Here is a 20,476-nt window from a genome sequence, read left to right on the forward strand (position 1 = left end):
AAACCCAATAAAGATTGTTTCCACCACATATTATATTTGAGCTATAGCCTTAGCGCAGGCCTAAACTTCACATCACGTCCTCATACTGGACACTAAGCCTCCAGAGGCGTGATCCTGAATTTAAGAATAGAATAAAGTCTGACTGACAAGCCACCAAACCAATGAGCATTGTCAGAGAAGGAAAGCATTACGAAGCAAATCAGGCTGGTAGAGAGCTGCTTCGAGCCGAAAGCATTGTTTGCTCTGCAGTCTCTTCTCACCAAACTGCTGCTCTTGGCCCCACTGCATTCATCTGTCAGTTTGGCTTCAACTTTCTGCACGCACGCACGCACACTAAACATTTGAACGGATATTTGCCTTCAGCACTGGCTCTCTCACAGTCGGACGTATAGCTCACTCTGCTGAGGATGCTGCTGAAGCACCAACTTAGGAGATGTTCAGCACGCTCCTCTGCAGGAGGAGGAGGATGATGTGCGGAAATGATGCAAAACTCTTTAGTTAAAGGTCTAAATGTATGCATCTTATCAGACCTCACAGCTGCAAGCAACAGCCTTCAATGACACACAAAAAAAACTTTAAGAGATCAGTCAAATCACAACAGCCCTGACTCTGACCAGTCAAGCTCTTTTATCTTCTTCGTGCATTCCTGGCAATTACAATAAAGTATATTTAAATTAACTTGTTAGACATTTCAACTGAAACTGAACCCACAGAAAATTTAGGGAAGGCAATAAAACAACGTGCATGCAACATGCAATGAAAATACAAGCCTGAATCAAACTAATAAACAGCCGATATAAGGTTAAAATCAAATGTGAGTGTAAAGCAGGATTTAGTGAGAACCTTACCTTTGTGAGTGGCCGTTTATGGGGGAAATAATCACTGCAGTCAGACTCACAGACAGAATTGCTGGCGGACAGACAACCACACAGAGGGAACCCTGGGATATGTGCTCATAACAGGCGCACACCTTGTGGACACAGCTTTTATCTGCTGCAGGGTGGAGTCACTGGGGTGGGTGGTAAAGAGAAAGAGAGAGAGAGAGAGAGAAAAATAAAGAAAGAGAGAGAGAGAGAGGGATGGTGGAAGCAGAGATGGAGGGATGGGGAATTTGACTGAGAATAAATATAACCTCCCAAAAAATGTATGCCATAATTTATAGTGGCAAAACATGCACAGTTCCCCCCGCTGAGCACCCACAGTGGATGACAATGATAAAAAGGAATGTTTCCCTCATTAATGCTGCGATATATAAATATATATACTGACCACTGAATGCAGTAAAAAAAAAAAAAAAAAAGCAATGTAATTCATTATTCTACATGAGAACACTGGAGTTGGTTGTTTCAGATCACCTGTCCTGGCAGAGACGTGGGAAAAAAACTGTAAAGTACACATAGAGATGCACGTTCAGATCATAATTTAACATTTACAGAGACTATATTTGCATCAAAGTACTTGCACGGTATTTATTTTTACACTAATGACACTTAATAGCAACTTAAGTGTAGTTTTTTATCCACAGCTGGTACATGCTTCATTAGTTCATGGTTTTGGTCACTATACATTAATATCAGAACTGGTGCTATAATACTGAATGAGTTAATACACAGTTAATACAGTAGTATACAATTATTTTGGCATTGCAAATTTATCTTTCTCACACCGCTGTGTGTCCAGTAAACTTACTAAAGTCTGTATGACGTGATTTTTGGTTTGAATTGCGTGAGCATCATCCTGAATCAGTGTTAGTTTAAGATCTGCCTTCATCATAAAGAAAAAAAAAAAAAGTGGGGAAAAATAACATCCTTGCTTTTACGCCTATTCTAGTAAAAGTGTGAAAGCTTAAGTCAGCAGTAAATGTGGTGAAAAGCTGCGTGATGAGTGCTTCGAAGGATCCCTCAGTCACAGCCTCGGACTAAAAATACTCTTTTTCTCAGTGGTTCTTTGTGGGCCTCTGACGACAGACGACTTTCCAGGGCAGTTTTGACACCTGTGTACTTTCTTATAACAACTTAGTAACTATGACGTGTCTAGCCGCCTAAATCCATACAGTATATACAGTATTGTACGTTACAGCACGACTCTTTTCCTCTGCTGTGAATGTGTGTGCTCCCTTTTCCTTCAGACCGCTGTGCTCTTTGCTCGTGGGATGTTAGATGCAGAAGAGCAGCAGCGGTGTGTCCTCGCTGGTGGTGAATTTAATGTGTGGATGAGGGACAGCGGGTGCGTGCGGTTCCAAAGCGACACGGAGGTGTAAAAGGGCGGATGTCCTGTTGCGTCTCCAACAGCCAAGTGTCAGCTTAGTCAGCTTACCGGTTTAGGAGTGATTGAGTAGCTGACGGCTGTTAAATTTGACGATATTAGGGTAAAATAAGAGTCTGATAATCTTGTATTGTCGTGCTGTGATGGCTCTAATGACACGGCCTTTTATTAATGAGGCCATCTTTATTTTAACTGCTGTGGTGTTTGTACAAGTAATTTAACCCACAACCTTGAGTCCAAATACTATAACGCCATTTTTATCTCTAAGGAGCTTAGCTTGTAATTGTTCTCAGCCCGCCCCACACAAACACACAATATAAATGCAATAAATGCATCACACACAGACACACACACACACAGAAACACACTTTGAGTTGCGGTGTGAAAGGTACACGATAGCCAGGGGGTAATGAGTTGTGTGTGTTTGCCCTCGTGCTTCAATTCTCTTCCTGTTCCATTAATGAAGCCTCAATGGGCCTCACAACTGCCTCCCGCCATACGGCCTGCACCTGTTCCTGTCTGTGTATCCTGCGGCACGAGAAAGTAGACCCAGTGTACTGATTCGGAGCTGCGATCTACATATCCATACCCCACTTGACTCATATCTCATGAACAACCAATCAGAGTTAGCTGTGCCACTGAAGAGGTGCAGCCGCAGTTTCATCACGATCAACGGGCCAAAAAGCTGCCAACAGGAGTCAGAATAGAGCCAACCCTGCAGGACACACTGTAAAATGTAAGGCTACAGATGCTCGCCTGTGCGTCAACTTTGCCTCACGGCCGATCGCCACCTTGTTGTGTCACAGTTTTGTTCTGTTCTGTTCAAGTTTTGTTTCCAGAAGCAGGAGAATACACTCAAATACCCTGCTGTGCACTAAAGTTAGCCGTTAGCTAGTTAAGCCAGCCAGATATTTCCTGTAACAGTTGGTGGAGACCCAAAACAGAGCTAAAAAAGAGAAACAATATTGGCCTTAATTCAACAGGCAACTCCAATGTTAATGTCTGCGTGCACCGCTTATTGTGCTGCACCCAACTTGCTAAAGAAACAATTGCATTCATAGCCATTAATGACAAGAACAAGGGACTAAAATAACGTATGAGTAGCTAAACGTTTTGCACATAAATGATTGTTTAGTCAAGACAATATTTCTCACAAGAAGCCTGAACCTTACGTAACTTTTACAAAATCATTGCCTGGAAACTATGACACGTCACTGAAGTTGAAAAGAGCTACAAAATATTATACAAGACTTCATGTGCAGCACATCCAGGAGAAATGTTGCATAAGAAAACTGGCAACATGGACTGTGAAATAAACGATTTTTTTTTTACCCTGCTATGGAGTTAGGAAGGACACTTTAGCACCTTATTATCACAGTGGGATGATTTGTCTCCCCTTTGGTCTGGGGGACCAGGAGCAGTACTCAATACACAGCAAGAATGCACACACAAACACACATACATTACCCCCCCCCACATTTTTTTGGTGCGCACTTACCCAAACACAGACTCGAATGCCGGGCATAAGATAGAGTGGCTTTGTTTTCCCACCAGCTGGCACGCCTCCTCTGTGCCCTGAGAAAGTTTATGATGCGTATTATGCATGACATTGTCCAGAGCCCCTGATGAGAGTTACACTAGGTATTTGTGTTTTTGCTGAAGCGTTCCAGGCGAGCACAACATAGAGTCTGAAGAAAAACACTAATTTGGCCCTTATATAAATACTCCTTATTAGTAGTCCAAACAAGTAGACGGCAGACAGAAAGGGAGCTGGACGGCAGATTATAACTTGTAGATATTCACTTGTACTTGATCAGTAACTTTCACTGACTATTTTCTGTGGCCTCCAAACTGTGGGTGCATATATTCCACCCAAATTGGATCCCAACAACTTATTGTCCGTGCCTCTAGTGCGACATGGCAACTGCAGATGCATTTTTAAATATTTGCAGTGCGGCGAGTTTGCATTTTACAGTCGCAAAGCAGCGTCAGCCAGCCTGTCACCGTGGCAACTCTGTGTTAAGAATCCGCTTTTAACACTTTAAGAGTTGCCCGTACCCGTAGCTCGGTCGCATTTTCAGATGATTTTATGGCATCTGGGTTTGTAAGGCCTCCGCATTCCTTACTCCTTCCCTCTTCGCCATGAGGCAATCTTGGAATTTGCAGTGCAAACAGGAGCAAACATCTAAAAAGTGTCCGTGTCACCTCATCCACACGGACAGGGAGCTGTGGAATTTGGACCTGCTGGAAGTCCCACAAAAAAAATAATAAAAAAGGGATCTATTAATCAGCATCGCCAACATGGGATCATCAGGCTACATTAACTTCCTCGTCAATGATGGATTGTTTTCTCTTTTTAAAATTTCTCTTTTCAACATTTTAAAATGCTGACTAATCTCTTAAGTGCTGCCCTAAAATATGTACCCCTTCTGCCAGATTCTGATCTCACACTGAGCTAATATTGACCCCTTCATGATGTCACTCAGCTAGCGGGGGGATCCTTTCAGTGCACACCGAGTAAATCAGGGTCTTACAATGCTTCTCAACAAGTGCGTGATCGGCTTCTTTCTTTTTTTGACTTTTACTATTTTGACCTTTCGCCCCGGTGCCCAGAGCTGTGAACCTTGACCGTCCTTCCCTGACCTTATAGGTGACACTAAACATACCCTCCACATAAACAACGGAGCTAAACCAGGAGGCTCCAAGCTGTGTCGCGAGTCACGTCCCAGCTATTCCTGCGTTGCCACGAATGTTTGTAAAGACCTCTAACTTTTTGTCTCATACTTTGGTTTTTGATCAAACGCCTGCAAAACACAACAAGCACCATGAGCAATATTTAGCACATGGAAAGCATTCTATCTCCTAAATGATTTTGTTTGGGGACCCAGCCTTAGAAAGCTTGTAGCATAGATGTATCTAGGCTTGGTGAGTACTTTCAAGATGCATATGCTAAAGGAGAGAAATGGATTTGCACTGAAATCTAACTGGAAAATATACACTATTTCCTGCTATGGGAGATATTTCTTTCTCTATTTTATGAAAACAAGACTTTTGGGACTCCATAAAGAGTAAAAAGGCATGAAAACATTCAGTATTTCTCTTATAGCCGTGTACCAAAATGCTGAGTAGCATAGCAGCTGATCATATCACCGCCTCGAGGATTTGATTTGTGACGAAGGACTTCTTATTTTTTTCCTCTTCTAGTGATTAACTCTTTAAATGATCCACAAAATTTTATGTTCAGGTAGTCAAATAAATGTTCAGTACTTGCCTACATAACAGACTCGCTAACAGATTTACTATATGTCCACGGCTGAGGTGCCCACACTGTCGCAGTCTTCACCCCACACCTGCTGCACTCAGGGTGGGTATTTCTTATTCCTTGCCCCCTACCATGGGCTTACCCATAAATCATTAGCTTTAAGAGTCCCCTGTGTCATTTAAAAATGCCCCCCCTCGCCACCAACAAGGCTAGGGGTTTGTTATTTAGTTTTTTGAGAAAACAATCTTCTTGCTCAAGCAGTCAAGCTCCCAGGGACTTGAACCACCACCCGGCGCTCCATTTGTGGGTATGAGTAGAGAGGCATTCCAATAAGGTCAAAATCCCACAGCCCTCACTTTATATCTTAGACGTCTGTCATATGTACACTGTTTAAACATATTAAAGTATTTGGGTTAAGGACAAACCAAACTACTTGAACACATACAGCGCTTTTGGAGGAGCTTTTTCATTGGGTCTTATAACTGTGTGTCGGCACTACAGGAATTTGCACTTAAAATTATGTGTGTTTTTTTAAGAGTAGGTATTTTCCCAGCATTGGATGAACCTTTTGATTAGTCATACATGTGAATGCAGCACCAGCAACTGTCAATTTAAAGAAAAATAGTGTAAACACTCACTTAAACATTAGCGTCCAAACAGCAGCTCTTAATGTTGGCTTAACAAATTAACAAAATACATAGATGTGGACCCAACAGAGGCCTTTTTATGTTATATGTTGCACAAATCTAAATGACGCTACTATACCAACCACCCGCCGGCTATTATGCCACGTTGGCATTTCTGCTGGTAGTACAAATGAGGACAAGTAGCAACCTTACAAAAGTCATGGTTTTGAATTTTTAATATTTTCTGTGATCTGTTTGGTTTTCCTTGTATTTCCTGTTTTTATTTTGTAAAATTCTTCCTTGATCTTTCTTGTCTTGCTTTACTTCCTGTGTTTTTGCCCCTTTTCCTTTGTTCATCTGTGAATTCACCCCTCGTCTATGTTCCTGTTCAGTTCCTTATGTTCCTGGCTTCTTGTCTTGCTTTTGGTTTGCTTCCTGCTACAAAATGGCCAAGTCTGGCAGCTATATGGTCACTGAGTCGCCATTGAAGTGTTGATCGATCACTTTTTGACGTTGTAATGACAGACACATGCCTTTCTGGCGCTTCACTGCTTCAAAAATTGGAGCAAGCTCAACTTCGTCATGCAGCGATGAAGGTAGGATGCAGGCTCCTGAACAAAGCATCAGGACAAACTCCTCACTGGGTAGTCATCTGCTGTGGTTTAGTCCATAAGTGCCCATATTTCAGCTAATTCTCTTCTCTTTAGTTAAAGTAAATATCTCATGTGTCTGACACTGGAGGCTGCCATGGGGGGTTGGGCCAGACCACCAGGACCAGTCATTATAACCCAAGGTCTACTCGCTCGAGCATCACAAATATTCTGGTGACAATCCTACTGTACATGTATCTGTGCCTCTAAGTGCACAAAAGGCTTGTTTAGCTTTGAGAGTTTGCTGTGAGTGTACAGGCGGCCCACATACTCCCCCGCTCACAGCTGGCCTGTGCCTAGACAAGTCTTCACACAGCAGTGTCGCGGCAAAGCCCCCCATACATGCACATAAAGTGCTGCAGCGGTACACATATGCACAAACACATGCGCAGTTCCCTCCTCCATGGTCTCTTCATTCCACATGTTAGAAAGCACACATACACAGCACCTGGCCCACAATCCTTTGCCTCAATCAACAGGCTGTAACATTCCAGCCTCTCACCCAGGGCTAACCAGCGATGACATCAGTGCACCGGCAGAGATGGGTTTACAAGGTATGAGGTGGCTCGGTGGGTTGAAACTCATTCAAAAGGCTCTTTTTCTCATGGGCCCTCATAAAAATAGTGGTTTATCCAGAAAAAAAATATTTTGAAGGAACAAACTCAATGAAGCGAGTTCATGTGCCTTAAGCTCCATGAAGAATGTGACGACGTGTGACGTCTTTATAGGAATAATTTAATCCCAAAAACGAGATGCGCAGATTTATGCCAATCTCACATCCGTTTGTTAAGCACGGAAGCTGAGGTCGGTTTAAAGTTAGAAGGAAGAGTGAAACACATAGGAGAGTGGCTTGGGAACCCGTCTTCGGGATTACAGGAACGCAGTACAGAAAGAGTGAAGTTAAGATTATATCAGGTTGCCACTTTCCCCATAGAGCCTGTACGTAAACCAAAACTTCTGCTCATGGACCTGACAACCTGCGCTACAGTCAGAGATGCTGAACATATGCTCTGAGAAAACGGATGTGTTGTTTTTCAATAAAATGTCTGTTTCTATTTATGCACTTGAGGAGAAATGTTGAACATAATGAGAGTTGATTTGTAGATAACTGCACGCTTTGAACAGAGTCTAGACGTCTAGGCGTCTAGACGAGACGTTTTATTCTATATCCAGTCTTTTTGCATTTACCAAACATAAACATGAGAAGCTCAGTCAGTAAAAACTCCTCTTACCGCTTCAGGAGTCAGACATGAGAGTGGATGAGTACAATACTGGTAAGCAAGCTGGACAAAAATAATTTCCACCAATACAAATCAATACAAAGCAAACTGATTTTCACTGATGAGAAATAGCATCTCCTTTCTGACAGGGGCACATCATCAGGACAGGTCAAATCAAGTAATTGTTTGGCGTACCGTCATTTGTCATTTAGCAACCATGAACCCCCTTAACCCTTTAAAGGCCCTTCAGTGGATGGAAAATACTCAGCAACCAACTTCCAGGGATCTCCTTCTATCTACCCTATGACCCTATGGCTAGTTTGGAGCGGCAGGATTAGCCTGGAAGACAGCTGAACTTTCCCAGCCCACAACATTTTTGAGGGGGAATGATGACCTGGAACCACTCCGTTGGGAAGTGATTATGCTCCAGTAGAGATCCACTGAGCCAATCAAATCATGAGGACGGGCTTTTTGTGGTGAGGCACAGGAGAGTGGCACAGTCATCCACGTAAACTGAGCGCTGTGAAGTTGATTGTGTTGCACTGACCATCCAGTTGTATGCAGATGTATTTTTGGTTGAAATCTGGTTGAAATACGCCACATAAGTGTTACCAGACTCATATTCTGATAAGATTTATGTCTGCCTACTTCAGGCTGTGGGGAATAACACACGTAGTCAGAAACCAGGTTTACCACTGTTCATCAGGGGCCATTTCCAACAAAAAGATGTCTTATATTTAAGTCAATACAACCGTTTCGACTCCTGTTTTTCTGTATACTTCAGAACTAAATAATACTTAATTGCCTAGAAAGCACACAAACATGGACGCTGAGGTCTGTGTTCACAGATGTTTAACAGACACAGTAGAGTATATTCATCCCACAGACCCTCACATGACAATCATTGGCTCTTCTGAGGATGCTGTAAACATATAATTTGTCTTTGTTTGCCTTTATCCCATATTAATGCAGTGTTAACACACACACACTATATATAAGACTCATACTGACCGAAAACAGTAAATAATTATGTTTCCTCAGAGATTAAGATGTTTAAATATCGATTTATTGTTCTGGCCTTCGTGGACCAGCTTTGTTACATGAACAAATATTTATAGAAATGTAAAATTCACCTCTACCGGATAATCCAAAACATGTTGGAGTTGCTTTGTGGCACAACAGCCGTGTTCCCATTCACCAACATCTGCAGCTTGGCAAACACACTGAACATATGAATGATGCTCTGGATGACATGTCAGATGGAGCCAGACAGTCTGTAGATTGCTGTCACGTGGATATATTTATATATATTTTTTGTCAGATTGTAGGTTAGTGATAGAAACAAGTGAGTTACAGATAAACATATTTACACCTTGTACAGCTGAGGGTATGGGGCCAAAAAGCACACGTATGGTACCAGACTAGACAGAAAGGTAAATATATGTTTCAGGAGTCAAATGCATGTTCTGTTAGACTAAAGAGATTCATGGCATGGGTTCAGTCAGACATGAGCAAACACACATGATCGAATAGCCGTTTTTTTTAAAAAAACGTTGGCCTTGTTTGATTAATAGTTTTCATAGCTTTGTGCCAAGTCTTGCACACTGTTTTTAGCTATAACAGCCCACACTCTGATTTATTAACTGTTTGCTCTAGTGCGTTTCTGCTGTCAGTGAAAAAAATTTAAAAGGCAAGAAGATGTTCTGTCTCTGAGTGAAGCCTCCCAGACAACACTGTCTGTCAGACTCGGCACAAATCTCCTCTCTGACCCCAAGCGTGATCCTCACCTCAACATTTGGTGGCACAACAAGAATGTTTCATCATTTTCTATGAGGAGAGGTGAACTTTTCTGCAGGAGTACGATAAGAACGAAGAGGCGGCTTAACCATAATCAGTGATTTCTTGGCTTGGGACAGAAAAGTGGCATTACAGTCTAAAGATGTAGGTTTTGAAAAGTGGTCTAAAGGCTCAGAACATTTCGCAAAACTAGTTAAAGGTATTACAGTGCCCCGGCAGAGACATGGAGAGAAAAACATGGTCAAAAAGAATGTTTTAATATTGAGAAAGTTACTTCTATGGAAATATCGACAATATGTCACAGACGTAAATCAGTGGAGCTGCTGAAAATATAGATGCTCCAGCAAAGTTGCCCATATATGTACTAAATTTTGTTAAACATGGACATTAATCAAGCAGAAAAATGTGTGCTGCATTATGGGAAATGTAGTCGCACTTGTGCCGATGTCTGGAAGCTGTTGACTTTGGCTTTTCTCCAGTTTCACTCTGGTGATTCCACAGCTAGATATTAATAATACTAATGAGGTTTCTGAAGATGGTGTAGGCGTGTCATCCAATACACACAAGAATTTAGGTGCAGCAAGGTCAGAGGTCGGATGTTATGCCAAACAAGAGAAGTCAGCTTCCTCTAATACGAAGTAAGATTTGGACACTCCTGTCGTAGACTCCTTTTGCTTTCATTATAATGCAGAAGAATCCACAATCAGGTTAAAGGGTATTTAGCCATAAACACAGGTGTTTACTGAAATGCATCATGGGAAGGGTATTCTGCAGTGAGGTGTTAATATGCAAGGAATGCTCATAGGACTCGGTGTTGACCCGGGACAAACAGATAGCATTCTGGGATTCAACATATGGGAGTAAAACAGTTGGCCAGGCCTCTTGCGTGGCAACCAATGGAAGAAGTCACAGCTTTAAAAATAGGTTTCATACCAAATGTAGAAAAATGTGTTTATGAAGTTGTTGCACTCAAAAGGAGAGAAACATCTTGCAAGAGACAAAATAACAGAAAATAACCTGAATGATACATCCAACAAACAATCTGGTTTTCGCCCAAAAAACTTTGTTATTCTACTTTTCATAGCCAGAGTATTATTTTATTATATTATATACTAGTCGTGTATTAAGCCTTTTGGGCTTTTTATGCACACAGACTTCACAGGAATTCCTGCATGTCATATTATATCCAAAAAACAGATTCAACTTGACTTGTATGGTTCCTTTAAGAGGCTTTGCCACTCATCCAAGTAGCTTCTTCCGTTAGAGTTGAAGTCCAGTTGCCCTTGTTTTAGCCTGTTCTTGGGAAATAATGTTACCTACATGAACAAATTGGTAACGTGGAATTAAGGCTGTTTAATGGTCCCTGTTGTAACAGTGGCGTACACAGTCTGTTACCAAGTATATGATAATTATTTTGTTTGTACAAAAATTTATAATAATATACATATGTAACAGTGCAGCGTTTTTTCCTTAATAAGAGTGAAACTGTATGGTGCTGATTCTGATTCTGAGCCTTTAATAGATATTGTAAAATCAGATGGAAGTCCCAAAACAGTTACTGCAGAGGCCCGATAACAGAACCTTGAGGTACTCCATTTTCACATCAGAATATTTTGTATCAGCATTACTACAGAAAACATGCTGTGTCATTTCAGAGAAGACTTATTACATATTATGAAATTAGCTTTGGCATCAAAACCCTCCAACAGTTATGTCCAAATATCAGACCACACACATACACATGCAAACATGCTCCATATACAACACGAGGAAGTTTGACCTAAAAGTCCTCATATAAGTTGAGCTGTTAACCTCAGAGTCAGACAGATATTGCAGTTTATTTGCTCTGCCTTGGAAGATGAAACTCTCATAAAATACCCCCCATGAAAATTAGCACCAGAACCACCTATACAATTGGCCCGTGAACAAAATAAATCACTTTTCCCTTTTACTTTTTCTCTGGAGCTGGCTGAATTAGCAGACGATCTTTTTAATCTATCTTTAAAATGTGCCTGGCCAGCTGCCAGAGAGATGAGACCTTTTATAGTGTTTGAAAAATGAATGACTATAGCTGGGGAAGTTTACATGGGGTGTCTCGTGCAGAATGAAAAGAAAATACACAGCACCTGGACAAGGAATGTGTCCAGACAGCTGAGAGAGGACCCTGAGCAACCAGGCAGCGAGCTCAGTTCAGGTCCAAGTATCTCAGCTGCAGGAAAAGCTCCGGGCCTTCAACCAAGACTGGGTATTATTTAAAACTTACCTAGGTAGAAAATAGGTTTGTTTCAGTTTCAAAAGTTTCAAACTCAACCCATGACTTAGATCCAAACAAAAAAACACGGCATGTAAATCTCTAATGAAGAGAAAAATGAAACATCTATTAAAACACCAGAAGCTTCAGCCTCAAAGATATACTCTATATCTGATTAAAACAGATAAATGCAATTGGTCATCACATTGTGACATGTGTATAAGCTGCATGTGAGTACTCACCACTAATACAGGAAAGAACCAAACACGACCGACATAATATACCCCTTCGGTTGGAGAAAACAATAAATCAGACGAGAGGTCAGAGGTCAAGCAGGGCCCACACACACTGAGCATCGATCAACAGGTTGTTTCTACTAACTGTACAAACTGCTACTAACCCACAATTACACAGAAGAAGAAGAAGAAGAAAAAACTGAGACTGCTGTAAAGAAAATGTTTGGATTCATTAATATTCTTTTAATATTTAGGCAAAAATCGGTGAGATCGTTTCACTTCACGTGTATTCAACACTTTAAACTCTCTCTGTTTTTTATTGTAAAGCTTTTACTTGAATGTGTGTTGTGGATTGAGTAACAGATTTTATTGTTTGTGTCATGCAGCGACTGAATGTTAATTTTCTGGTATGTCTTTGCTGAAAAGGCAGCGGTGTGCATAACCCTGATGAACAAACACACATTTGGCTTTGCTGGCAATAAACAATAGAGGATAGTTAGAGGTCAGAAAAAGGCAGTTAAAGAAAAAAAAAAGAGCAAGAGGGAGAAGGTTAGAGATGAACAGAAGAGACAAACGAGTCTCTATACCAGGAGTGTCAAACATACGACCCTGGGGCCAAAACCGGCCCGACAGATGGTCCAATCTGGCCCGCGGGATGAATTTTATGCAAAAGTGCAAAAATTACATTGAAGATATTAACTGTAACTGTTATTCCTAGCGTTTACACCGTTTTAGTAAGAGTTATGGATATAACACAACACTAAGACCTAGAACTAAATAGAAATTGCACTTCTTATTCTTAAGAAATGTTGCTCATTACATGTTTTGTAATAGTACAGTTCATTAAATTTTCTTCTTCTTTGCACTAAAACAAAAGGAAAACATTTGGAGTTGTCATTATTTACAGGTTAATACGCTATTGTGTTACTGGTCCGGCCCCTTTGAGATCAAATTGCGCTGTATGTGGCTCCTGAACTACAATGAGTTTGACACCCCTGCTCTATTCAGTACCAGTGACTTTCTTTAATATTGGAGAATAATGTTTAAATGTTTAAATTTGACCCTTTGCAACCTGTGCATAATAAAACAAACACCACATTTAGACCCTTGAGCAACTGCTATGTTGCAGACCTGAGCCACAATGAAGAACTGGATGCTGAATCTCCTGGAGGATGAAGAAGAGAGCAAGGGCCTAGTTGCCTGATGGAAAGAGAAAATATGGAAGATAAACTAGGGAGATAGACACAGCTGGATGTCTCAGCAGCAGGGCAGAGTAGACTTTATTTTAGATTTAACTGTAGAGCCACCGAGACTGAGGCTGACATGCCAAGGAAAGCACAAAGCCATAACAAGTGTAACCAAGTATAACCAATAATTTAGGTAAGGCAAAGAGATGTGTTTAAAGAGTCAAATAGCAGGTGAAGCACCTTGAAATTGGTGCCTAGAGCAGTCAAACGTTTGAACAAAGCCTCGGAAAGTCATGGATTAGAGTCCTTGCATCAGTCATGGCCAGAAAAATAAGTTTTTTAGCAATATTACGAAGCCAGAAAATTTGGGTATTAATGTGCTGATCAAAAGAGAAGGCAGGGTCAAATGTCACACACAGAGGGTTTTGGCTGTCAAACATACATTCAGTGTTCAGACAGTTTGATAACTTTGAGGATAAATGTAAAAAGAGAAGAGCAGAGGGTCAATAACAGAGCCTTGAGGTACTCCACTCCACTTTTCACACCAGAAACATTTAGTGCAGCATCATTATAGAAAACACACTGCATCCTTTTAGATAAGTAAAGCTTTAACCACATGAGAGTCAGGCATGCGACGCTACACTGATGTTCCATGCAAAGTATACAGTGATGTATTGTATTAAAAGCTGCATTGATATCCCGCAAGAGAAGCCCAGAGGTAGCGCACACATCCGTAGGAAGTAGAGTGACAAGTCCTGAAAGAAGATTCAAGAAGATTTGTGTTAGATATGTGGGTAAACGTTGATATTTAGAAACAGAGCCTAGATCAGGTTTTATTATGAAGTTAGGTAAATTCATTATTTTTAAGAAGTGTAAGAATTTGTTTTTCAGAGTGATATTACTTTATTCACACACACAGAGAAACCGGACACCGGAAAGATTTTTAGATTATTTTAAACCTGTTTTAACTCACTACACCACATACAGTAAAGAATAAATCCTTGTATAATGTCTCTTTTGTTTTCTGTCTTTGTGTATACACATCCTGCTGAATGAGCTTCTTGTTCCAAATGAAGATGGGACCAAATGACACCCATCATTTACAGTCACCTCTCGTTCGGGCGGGTCCGCTGCTGATTATTTAGTCTCCAGGTAAAAAGACAAACATCGGTGCACTGGGTCTGATTACCCCTGTTGGTATGTCTTCCATAAGCTGTCTTATTTGTTTGAGGAGGAAGCTATGTGATCTATGTATATACTGTATGGTAGCTGACTGTCCCACTGCAGGATGCTGTGGTGTGAACAGATACTGCGGTTAGCGGTCTTACAGTGGTGGACCACCATCCTCGTTCTCCCATAAAGCCCTGGGCGGGATACAGACTCATCAAGTCGTACGTGTTTATTTAATGGAACAAAAACCACGGAGCAAACCGGTCACTAGAAACCACGTTTCCTTCCACACCGCTAACACCACAGGCCTTCACATACTTAAGCCGTATTGTTCCTCTACTCAGCGTCTGATGATGGATGAAGGATGACACATAACTCACACGTGTTCACGTAAACACTAAGACACATGCACACAAACAAAGGTACACGTAGATGGAAAACACAGACACACACAGTGTCTTCTGTCTGTCAAAGCTACATCCATCATGTAGAACATTAATCTGCTGGGAGAGAAATAATCATTTGTGAGTTGAGGCATGTGTGCAGTGGTGCTGTAAAATATCACCAGAAGTCTTCTAAATACAAACAGAAGTAATGTACGTCTTGAGGTAACTCCTGAACGGACGGTAAGATATTAAAAAGAGTCTTGATGATGGTTTCTACATATAAACACATGAAAAATAGAGAATAGAAATTATATTATAGACATTTTACAAAGTTAAAATTGTCCAATAATGGTTTATGAGAGTAAGAGCAATGAGTATTAAAGCCAGTCACATTTCCAGGGACCAAACCCACCTTGGATATAGACTGTTCACCACACTGCCTTCTGGGAAGAGATACAGAGTTATCAAATCCAGAAAAACAGCTTCTACCCTCAAGCCGTCAAATCCCTCACACCTTCAACCTCTCCTTCCTAGACTACTGTGCAATAACCCCCATATTTATTACCCAGTCCACCTACACTCAATAGGCATATTTGCACTAACGTGGATACCATTTGCACTATTGTTTAATGTTTACTGTTTTAAAATGCTGCTATTTTTTCCTCACTGTAAAACTGTATTTCGTTGTTTTGAAGGTGAAGGTTCAGACTCAGGTGAGAAACATTTAGATTTGGAAATTACACTATTCTAGATGCTACAGTATTGTGGATAGAAAGTCCACCCAGTAAAATCAAGAATGCTCCAACTCTGTGACTCTGGACCTTTGTGAGTTATCGGGCATTACTGGTAGGCCTGGTACGCCCCCACCCAATACAAGTTTAATTTACTCTCCTGAGTATCTAATGTGGGGCGAGGTGGTTAGCACTGATGCCTCACAGCGAGAAGGTCCCGGGCTCGAATCCATGGGCCGACTGGGCCTTTCTGTGTGGAGTTTGCATGTTCTCCCTGTGATTCTAAACTGGCCATAGGTGTGAATGTGAGTGTGAATGGTTGTCTGTCTCTCTGTGTTAGCCCTGCGATGGACTGGTGACCTGTCCAGGGTGTACCCCCGCCTCTCGGCCGATGACAGATGGGATAGGCTCCAGCAGACCCCCGCGACCCTTAACAGGAATAAGCGGGTACAGAAGATGAATGAATGAGTATCTAATGTTGCTGGCTTATAATGCTTCAGCGTGCTAAATATAAACTCAAATGCTGATCCTGTAACTCTTAATATTTATAGTTATTTCCTATAGTTATTGGTATTTTACACAGTGTATGTTTGTTTGTTTTTGCACAGACCAGGCAGTGTCTAATAATTCCTTTTCTTAACCAACCCTCTTAACTGTACCTCAAAATAATGTGCAGTAATTAATAAATAATGGCAACATGATCACTATATGTATTGCACACATTTAGAACACTTCCAGTGAGAACGTTTGGGAATTATTGTTTGTTTTTGGCCAGTCAATGAGGAGTTAAAGAAAAACACTATGTACAGGTGACATGCTCGTTTGCACTTGTCTTCGCGCTATACTGACTCCTAGTGGCGATTGGAAGTAATGCATTTACTTTATGTTTAGAGACAAAAGAAATGACTGGTAACAGCACATTAAAACACATCGCTCACCACTGATTTTATCCTGTAAATCAACCTTATTTGATCTTGAGATCCCTTGTCTGAATTTAATCATCATGGATTTATCCAGCGAGAACCAGAAAGAGTCCTGAGCTGGTGTCACCATGGAAACGCGTGACCCCGTGGTCACTGCCAGGACCTTGGTTGAATTCTTCAAAGTCCAGCGCTCCTTTTACATCTGAGTGTGTTCGAATACCACCGGGCCTCCCTTGCATCTGCTGACCTTCTTGAGTTCAGTGGGCAAGAGCAGCTACGTGCCGAGACTTAAAACATCTGCAGGAAATTCCATTAATTTCTCAGATCAATATCATTTATAACCTTGCGCCGGTGAGCCTCGAGTTTATACTTTTTAAAGGTTGTGCTTGTTTATTTCCAAGTACAAGAAGAGACCGACGACCAGAGTGTCTTCTGTTGTTGAGACATTTAATTGTACTGTTCAGTGCTTCTTTTTATCTGATCCCTTCAACTGTATGATTACATGGTTTGAACACATTACATTTACCTTCTATCTGTTAGATGTCATGAGAAGTTCAAATAAACTTCTGACTGTGTGTGCTGATGAAACGTGGAATCTGAGGCAGGAAAAAGGTTTCAACACGCTACAATGACACCTTTGACGTAGGCTATGCTAACGAGATGGTTTATCTTTGACAAACTATTTAAGGCATCGAGAGATACTGTATTAATAATGCAGCTTCGCCCTGCATATATAATAACGATGATTCAGTGATTTGTGAGTAGTTTAGCAGCTCTCTTCATGTGATCTGTTGAAGCAGGTACAGACATGCGTACAGACATGTGATGACTAATCTCTTAGTAACTGTCTTTGTCCTCAAAAGGCCGTGTCCTCCCACCGAGGAAAACGAATGGAAAGAAATAACAGTCGGCATCAAACCCATTCACCGGTCTGTACTCATAGAAGTGACATTTTAGTTTGCATTAAACACACTACTATTTTTACATTTATCTAACATGCAACTGCATACAAAGAGTTTACTGAAATAAATGTACATCCAGATGTAAGACAGTGAGAGACGATTTCATGGTGAAGTTACAGCATGTTATCACACTAGGTGACCACCAAGTGGCGCAATCTCATTTCAGTGGTTTGAGCTTCCCATCAGGGGGGTTTGTAAAACCTCAGATAGAAGAACAAACTCAGAAACCACTAGCTGCAGGGTGGAGCATCTGAATGTTGCTGACAAGACGTACAGTAGATCTTTGACATAATATATTCACATCCAAGAAAAAATGAATCACATACCAAGCAAGGAAACATCTGATCTTACAGGCGGAAGCTCCAGAGTTGTGTCAGAATTATTTACGCAACAATGTCAAGTGTGAAAACACTGAGGCATGTCTCAGGAAATGGAACAAGGGCTGAGCTTATAGTGTTGGATATTTGTTGCAGAGGCCACTTGATCTTCCAATACAAAATCTTCCCTTTTTTAAAAAAACAAATCTCTTCAGCTGCTCAAAAACATTGATTCACTACTGACACCTCATGCCTTTTTGTAATGTTATGCTAATAAACTGATGGCAGTAGAAGAAAATGACGCACTTCATCTGTTTATGATGACAACATTGTGAGTTTTGCTTTAACACTGACTGTGAGTCTCTGTGCAGGATACTGTAGGTTTGTTTGTCTTTGAATGACGTGATTAGCAAACATATACGACTAGATATACCAATAAACTCTAAACTTAAAGAGATATCTGTGTTCAGGTTTGATCGACACTGTCTGAAAAGCATTAAGTTGCAGGTTAATTGTTGAAATTGTACAATTTATATCAGAACTGTTGCAGGAAACTGACTTAATAAACCACTGAGGGTATAGAAAGTGTATTTCATTAGCTTCAAATGTGCAAACCAGGACAGCAGCAAAGGGAATAGTTGCCTCTTTAACACTTTTCTTCACAAAGAGTCGTATCAAAGTCAGGGATGAACTTTAACACGAGCCGCATTTATCCCCATTGTGGGATAAATAAAAGGATTATCTCATGTTATGGTGAAAAAAGGTAATATTTAATTAATTTAGCATCCATAGCAATTAAAACGGTCTCAAGATGCTTTACAGAACCCGGAGCAAAAAAGGCCCAGAGCAAGCACTAAGTCTGTGATGGCAAGGAAAGGCTTTTAACAGGAAGACACGTTGAGCAGCAAATATGGGACGGGGGGCGTCGGCTTGAGGCCAGCCGGGTAGAGACAGAAACAAAGAAGGAGCACTAAGATAAAACCATAAGCAAGCAGATAAATTCATACATCTGGATAAAGCATACTGTACGTGTTATAAGAATGAACAGGAGCACAGAGGGAGAAGACTGTCACTGATGGTAGTCGTTATATTACAGGTGAGTAGGCTCGCTAATGTATGAACACATGACGAATCATTCAGTGCGTATCATTTAATCAGGAATGGATAACTGGAAGCCAATTTGGTGTTTGGTGCAGGGATATTCCACAATATTATATCATTACGTCCCACAAATCTTCACATAGTATGTTTTCTATATTGGACTTTCAGGGGAATTTGTAAGAATGTCCCTCCATCCTGACAAGCCTGCCACTGTGAATATGTTGGAATTCCCCCCCGAGTCTCATAGGAACACAAATAGGGACTTTGAAAGAGAGAAACGGAGGCGAGAGGTATGCATGGGAGAGAATGCAGAAGTGGACAGTGTCAGAATTAGTGACTATCTGGCTGTTTATACTTTATCACACCGTCACCGACATCTGTCTACAGTCTGCACACACACACACACACACTCAGTATCCATCCAGAGCACAAAAGAAAAAGAAAACTCTGAATCATCCAACACATTACTCACAGGCTACAGGCAAAAACAGTCTTTGTTGCTACACGTTACCATTGGTAACTCAGTCGGTTGCATCACGTTCAAGCTCGTCGCCAAGTCAGAGTGTATTGTAGAACAACAATAAGTGGATAATACTCAGATATTCTGAAAACAACCAGCCAGAGACTGGATTTATGATGCATGCCGCCCTGTAATGAATCAGCTGCAATCAATATCTTTCTGCTCGGTCTCACTTTAATAGCTGGGCTTCCCCAGTTAGAGTCTCTACTGTGCAGACTATACAATGATAGCGTAATAAAGAGCAGACGCTATGTTTATTAGCTTATGTAGATGTTTATTTCTAAGAAAACATAAACAGTTCCAGAAATGAGCAATACAAGGTCTACATAGCTACCAGTAATGCACATTTACTGAATGAATATTGTGGGATTTTGTTATTTTACTCATCTAGTTTCTAATTTTTCTGCCGTCATCTAGTTTCTTCGTTTACTTTGAATGTTTTATTCCAGAGCAAGACACTGGCACTCTTAGTAACGACTCAAACGACTCTTAGGATCGGCTCACACCTGGAGTTGGTTGTGACCACATGAAGGATAGCCTGGTCTTGGCCTAGGTGGAGTTTCCCTCCTCTATTTTCAGCTTGATTTGAAAATTATAGGAGTGCTTAAAATGATCACAGAACAAAAAGGTGGCTTGTACGCTTTGACCTGCCCCTGTAAGGAAAGCACATGTACATTAAATGATGAGCTAAGCTCTATTGAGTGGCTAAGCTCTACCTAGTAGGCCCTGGCATCTACAAAAGCAGGACCTCCCATAAGTGGAATGCAGGCGTTGTTAATACACCTGTGCCACCGGTGCAGGCTGTGAAAAACACAAATATTTAATGTAACGTCATTCTCATTTACCACTGTATTTTTGTTTGTTTTACGAAC

Source organism: Chelon labrosus, assembly GCF_963514085.1.
Source record: "Chelon labrosus genome assembly, chromosome: 5".
NCBI lineage: Eukaryota > Metazoa > Chordata > Actinopteri > Mugiliformes > Mugilidae > Chelon > Chelon labrosus.